Below are 6937 nucleotides of genomic sequence, written 5' to 3' on the forward strand. Positions count from 1 at the left end.
ATAATTCGAAAAAGAAATGATTGCTTAATACATAAGTAAAAAGGATTACGAGATAAAAGTACCATTTATAATACGTCCTACTCATGTGTTTTAGCAATATTGATCTATCTTCAATCCATTCAACATCATCTAAGAGTACAAAAGTGCAATTTCAATAGAAGATGCTAAGTCAGATAAAAATAAATCATGTTCCATATATTTCACCAGAACTTCCTCAAAGGGATAGAAGTGCATGTTTTGAAGAGAGTTTCTGATAAAATTCTGGACCCCTCTCTAAATGCATGAGAGGGGTTTAAATACTAAAACTATAAAACTAAAAATAGATTATTACAAAAATAGTTGAGGAGGTTTAAACGACCTACCTCAATTTATGCAAAAATAAAATTAAAATTAAAGTAAACACTGTGACTAACTATGTTGCATTAGATCCTTCATATCGCAAATATCCATCATAGGCTTCAACTGTTTAGGTTGGCCGACTTCAGCTTTCAACTGTCCATCGAATACGACATCGGTCAGTGTTGGCGCCATTTTCTCGGTAGAAGTGGTTAGGCATCACAGGGTCATCCATTAGCTATGAGGCTTGACCAAATGTTGCCAATATGCCTCTCGGTCTAGCCTGGTCGTTTGCCTTATCACTTCCGCTTTTTCTTCCGCTACTTGTTTCCATTGTTGTTCAAGTTTTTCGCATTTGGAAGGAACCCTGGAATGGATTCTACCACTTGATTGGTACCATGAAAATTCTCATTGATATTTTCTATGATAATGTTTGTTGCTGCCGTCGCATCTGCTATTGCATTTTCTGCTTCTTTAAGCTGAGAATCCCAGCTTGCAAACAGAATTTCCTTATGTGATTCTTCTAGCTTGGATAGGTCAGCTTTTCTCCCCTCCTCTACATTTTTCCAGGCGATGAAATCAGAGACCTTTCTAAAGATATCATCATATTCAAGTTACATTTCTATGACTTGACTTGTCAGTTTATCACTTGTTTCACAATAAGATTTCCAATGTGAAATCTTCTGGCACAGTAATTATTTTTGATGTGTCAATTGGAAATTTAAGTCTGAGTGCTTTGGTAATAAACTAATCAATTTTTGGATCGCCTTTACATAGATCAATTATTTCTTGCACCTGTGCTTCCTTCTCGGCTAAGCTAGTTCGATGTTCTATTTGCATCTGTTCAAATTCCTGTTGAAGCTTGGCCTACTGTATCTCTTCTTGCTGGTCAGATTTGACTCGCTGTAATTGTTGCTCAAGCAACGTTATTTTATTTTCCTTTTCTCTAAGCAACATTTGTAGTTTTGTTGCTTTGTCTATGGTCATTGTAGCATAAGCACCTGCAAACTGCGAGAGTCTAGTTAGGTTGGAAGATGGATCGACAGGCAGGTACTTCCATAGAACATCCATTAGTTCATTTTCAGGGGTAGTAACAGCTATAGAGTCCAATTTTCTTTTCTTTCTTTGCCTTTTCACCACGGCCTTATGTTGTGGGCTATAGAATACATCCAGAGGGGGTACTTATTCAATTATCAAAATTATTTCAGAGGTGGGTGTAACAGGGATATGCTCTACTTCTTGTTAGTTTTCAGTTTCTTCCATTGTAATTTCCAGAGCTATTTTCCGTTGTGGAGTTTGCAACTATGGCACATGTTCCTCTATATTGAGACTTTTCTTAACATTATCCCAACCTTCCTCTAGGTTAATTACTGTGGGTTTTATTGGTTGTGCATAGGTAGTAGGGATTTCAACCTACTTGCTAGTTAAAGCTTCTTCAGCTACCTTTTGTGTAGATTGGGTCGTATCCTTGATGCTTTTACTTTTGCCATTTTGTGATGAATATCACAATTCCCCGATAGATTTTTCTTGAGACTCTGCCCCAAAATCGAATTTGGAATTTTCTTTGGAGTCACCTTCTATAGTCACACTGGGAGTAGGCTCCCTTATTGGTTCAATTAATAATTGGTCCAATGGGACCATTGTCAGCCTTCTTTCTCTATAACTGTAAAACCTTTCTAGATCTTCATGGTCAAAAAGTAGTTGTGCCATATGTTTAACCTCTGAAAAATTGTTTTTATGCAAAGAGATATCATCAAAAGCATCCTCCTCATTAGTGAATACTTTTATTTTCACCAAAGTGGTGAAATTCCTGACAGTGCCGAACGGGTCATACTGCCGTCTAAGGAATTTGGGTAATTGTAGAGATAGCATGTTCTCTACTTCTTTGAACGCATGTCCCCGGTCATGTAGTGCAAATTTTTTGCACTGTATAGGGAATGCAAGACAAATGACCTTCTTTGACTCTTTCAGTGTATGGCTCATTCCTCCCTCGTTAGCTGTCTGATAGGCTATCTCCCTAGCCATTAATTTATTTGGAACATAGTATGGGAGATTGTGTTTTCCGGATTCATCGCATCTGTTGATTTTGTATATCAATGTTTCGAACCAACCCCTGTGGCTCATCATCAGGATTAGAATTTGTGAAGAAGTCAGAGGAGGGTGAGGATGAATAAATACATGTTGAGATGGGAAGAGTGAAAAGCCGACTGGTTCAGGTTTAAGAAAAGGTTTATTTATTTTTATTTTAATTTAGAATTTTTATTATATTAATTTTTATTTAGTCTTTATTTGAATTTTAATTTTATTTAACCTAATCATGTTTTAGTTATAATTTTGAATTATTAGTTTATTTATTTATATATGTATGTGTATATTTATTTTTGCTTGTTTTAATGTTTATGATATAATTTTTAATACAGATTTAATTTAATTTGGTAATGTTATCCGACACATGGAGTTAAGGGGGGGGAAGGGAAGGATAGGAGGACTGGGGAGTGGTTGAATTATCAGTTATCACAATCACACAGAATACAAATCGCAGAAGTCTCAAATCCATGATAGTATGGGAGGTTGTGGGGGGAGGTGATGCTGCCAAAAACTCTTATATATGTAAATTTTTCCTCCCTGAACCATCTGGCCACTGGGAGGATGTCAACTTCAGCTTCTTGGGAAAACCTGGGGGCATCTCGATTATAAAGCCGCTTATGAATAGGGAGCATAACTCCATGGAAAATCTTGAAAAAATGTGGTTAAAAATTGGATTCCCACATGACCTTGTGGTACACATGAATGGGAAGTGGATTTTGAACAGTCCATTTCCATCCCATGATGGGGAACTTTGAACTAAAACAAATAGCATCCATAACATTGGCGCTCATAAAAAATGCAGGGTAAACCCTCGAAGCAATACTTCTTCTCCTTCTATACTCGATAATTGTTTTTGCTAAATTATCTGACAAGATTTGAGCCCAATTCATTATAGTTGTGTTAACGACTGCATCTATTAACGTCAATCACTCTGGGGAGAACTTAGTACTATCAGGTCTACCAAATAGTCTACATAACATAGCCACACCAAAACTATAAGGGGGACAAATAGATGCAATAGTGTACATACCATTTTTGTCTTTCTTGATTTTCTCTTCATTTTTGGTACATAAGTCGTAGGTTATCCGGGGTAAAAGATCTGATGAGCCCTTGGCTTCTCGTCTTGAATTCTCTATCTGAGATGTTTTCTTCATCGATAACCCATTTTACCATGTTGGTATAAGGGATTATCTTTGGTCGAGTGGCTATGCGGTGAAAAAAAAAGCAAGTCGTCTCTAGCATGGAAGCGTCTGAGGAATCTCGTCCATCAACTGTAACATTTGTTTCCATAATCCTCGGTTGTTCCTCCTCTATTATGTTGTACATAGTCTCCCATGTAGAGGTTCCTCCCTCTACCACATGTGGTTTCTGTGAATAGGGGAGTCATCTCAGTCTTCTCATAGGCAACATCATTGCCTTTCTTCCCCATTGTTCTCAACACTCTGCTCTGTGTTGAAAATAGCAACAAGAAATGCTAAATATAGAAGTGCTAAAAATAGCATTGCTATAAATAGCATTTCGGGATACATTCCAATTTTAGTTAGTCCCTGAACTAAAATTGAGAATTAAAATTCGAATTTGATCTTAGCAGCTGTTTGAATAACAACTAATTAATTCATCTTGAGTTAATTAGTTGGAGAAAATCAAACATGAAGTCTATGTGAAGACATGCAATAGTTTTCCCTTTGATTGAGGAAGTTATCCCTTGATTAAGGAGATCAGGATGAGTTTTACTTTGAGTTGTAATTAGTTAGCTCAGTTAACTGAGTTAAGCCCAATTAGATTAGTTCCAATAGTTTGTGGAACTTATTGTGAGTTCAGTTAGTTAATGCATGCATGCATGTAACTACTCCACTTCAGACAACTAAATATTCTCTCATAAATAACTCATGCATGTCAGTTCAGTCAGAGACCCAGTTGATATCAGATGATGGGACAGTGTACTATCAGTTGTAGGAATATTCCATTGAGGATATCTCTTGCATGCAGAAGGAATTCATTCCTTGGAGATTGTGTAGTTACTTCTGAGTTTGGTGAGTTGTGTGAGAGGTTAATTCACACAGGTGGAAGCCAGAGGACACATGAGAAACTGCACAAGGAAATAGGAGGCTTGGAGGACTGAGGATAGGCATATGTTGTGTCTATTTAGTCTATGAGCAGCATTGAGGGATTATACTAAGAGCTGGATAGCTTGTGAGCTAAAGCTTTGTGTAATCCCCTGAAGCTTCTGAAGAGGTTGTGTGCCTTTCTCATAAAGAAAATAACCTTGCTCAAGATTCTTCCAGAGGAAGAGGTGGCCGAAGAGGAAGAGGAAGATATTTTAGAGGCAGGGGGGAAGACACTCTCAAGGATAAAAGTCAGATTTGCACTGCATACGCTGTAAAAGAAATGGATCACATGATGCCTCCATATGCAAGTTACCATGGGACAAAATTGAGTAGCAAAGAAACCAACAGAAAGGTAAAACTAATGACACAGAAAAAGGTAAAGCACCTGAATCCACTCATTATGTTGTGGCACAATGTAATATTGGAGTAAATGAAGACTTATTTAATGCTTCACTTGCTTCTTGGAAAAATGATTGGTTGCTTGATTCAAGAGAAACTTGCCACATGACTCATAGAAAAGATTTTGTTTGAAGAATTTATTGACAATGTTGATGGAGCAGTATACTTTGCAGAGCAATAAAAAATCAGGGCTTGGCACAATTAGGCTCAAACTGCCTGGTCTTCCAGACTTCCTTTTGCATCATGTTCTGTATCTCCCACAACTGAAGAGAAACTTGTTGTCCTTGGTCCACATCCGCTAGCAAGGTCACTCTATTCATATGTTTGATAGCAAGCTTGAGGTGAGAAAAGCATCTGACCACTCACTTGTCATGAGGGGAATAGAAGAAGAAAGGCTTCTCAAACTACAAGGTACCTATGCTCGTGCATAACGTTTCTCATACAATTCTCATTATGAAGAAGGTACACTTCCGTCAAGTTTATTATGGCATGCTAGATTTGGACATTTGAACTATGACAGCCTCTGCTTGTTGAAGAAAAATGGTGTTGCTGGTTTGCCTACAATTCCTAGGAAACTTAAGAAATGTGATGCTTGCATTCTAGGAAAGCATAGCAAACAGTCTTTTCATGATTCACATTCAAGAGCACATAGAAAACTTGAACTCATTCATTCAGATTTATGTGGTCCAATGCCCGTTCCTTCTGAAAATGGAAATAAATATATGATGACATTTATTGATGACTACACCAGAATGTGTTGGGTTTATTTATTAAAGAACACATTTGATTCTTTTTAAACATTTAAGAACTTTCATACATGGATTGAAAATGATGCACAATCTCATATTGGCTCTATTTTCATTGATAATGGAAAATAATACACTTCAAATGAATTTAAAAACTATCTTCACCAACATGGGATCAAACATCAAACAACTGTGCCTTATAATCCCCAACAGAATAGTGTAGCTGAAAGAATGAATAGGATAATCTTAAATATGGTGCGCTCCATGATGTTTTTCAAAAATGTAAAGTTGATGTTTTGGGCTGATGCAGATCTATGTGTTGTATATATAAAGAATATATGTCCATTTAATGCTATTAGAAACAAGACTCCATATGAAATGTGGTATGGGCACGTTCCTTCGGTCAAGCATCTTAGGGTCTTTGGTTCCACCTGTTATGCCTTGATACCAAAGGTACATAGAAACAAACTTGGTAAAAGAAGTCATAAGTGTATCTTCCTGGGGTATTCAAACACCTCCAAAGCATACCATCTCTATGATGAAGTCAATAAAAAGTTTGTTGTATCTAGAGATGTAACCTTTCTTGAATCATCCAAAATTGACAATGTTGTTGAGCAGAAACTTGATTGCTTGGATGGATTCGCAAATGCAAAATCATTTCAAGAATTTGATAATTGGATTCCACATCTTGAAGGGGGGATTCCCATACTAGATCAACATGTGGAATCTTCTTCTGAAGAACTCTCTCCCCCTCATGAAACTCCAACAACCGATGATGCTTTAAGTGATGTGATTGATATAATTGGGAGACTCAATCTTGATTCAGTACCAACTCAATCAACGGAGCAGCCTGGACCATGTGAGAAATGTCCTCCAAAGTGGTTGATAAAGAGACTTGAAAGTGTTCATCCTAATGAGATTGGAAAGACAGGAACTAGAAATTCAAACCGGAAAAATGGAGGTGATATAGATGAGTCTGATTCACCTGTTGATATGGATGTTTCTTATGATTGTGAATTGAATTTGTCTATAGATTTCGAACCAACTTCCTTCAAAGAAGCTGCTTCTCATGATGAATGGAAAGAAGCGATGCAAAAGGAGTATGATGCCATGATAAAGAATGACACTTGGAAGCTGGTTGATCCTCCATTAGGAACCAAACCAATTGGATGCAACTGGGTCTACAAGAGCAAGTATAACATTGATGGCTTACTTGACAAGCACAAAGCCAGGCTTGTGGCAAAAGGTTTTGCACAGAAG

Source organism: Pinus tabuliformis, chromosome 3_1, assembly GCF_031772625.1.
Source record: "Pinus tabuliformis cultivar Carrire ecotype Pingquan chromosome 3_1, CPIR1, whole genome shotgun sequence".
Taxonomy (NCBI): domain Eukaryota; kingdom Viridiplantae; phylum Streptophyta; class Pinopsida; order Pinales; family Pinaceae; genus Pinus; species Pinus tabuliformis.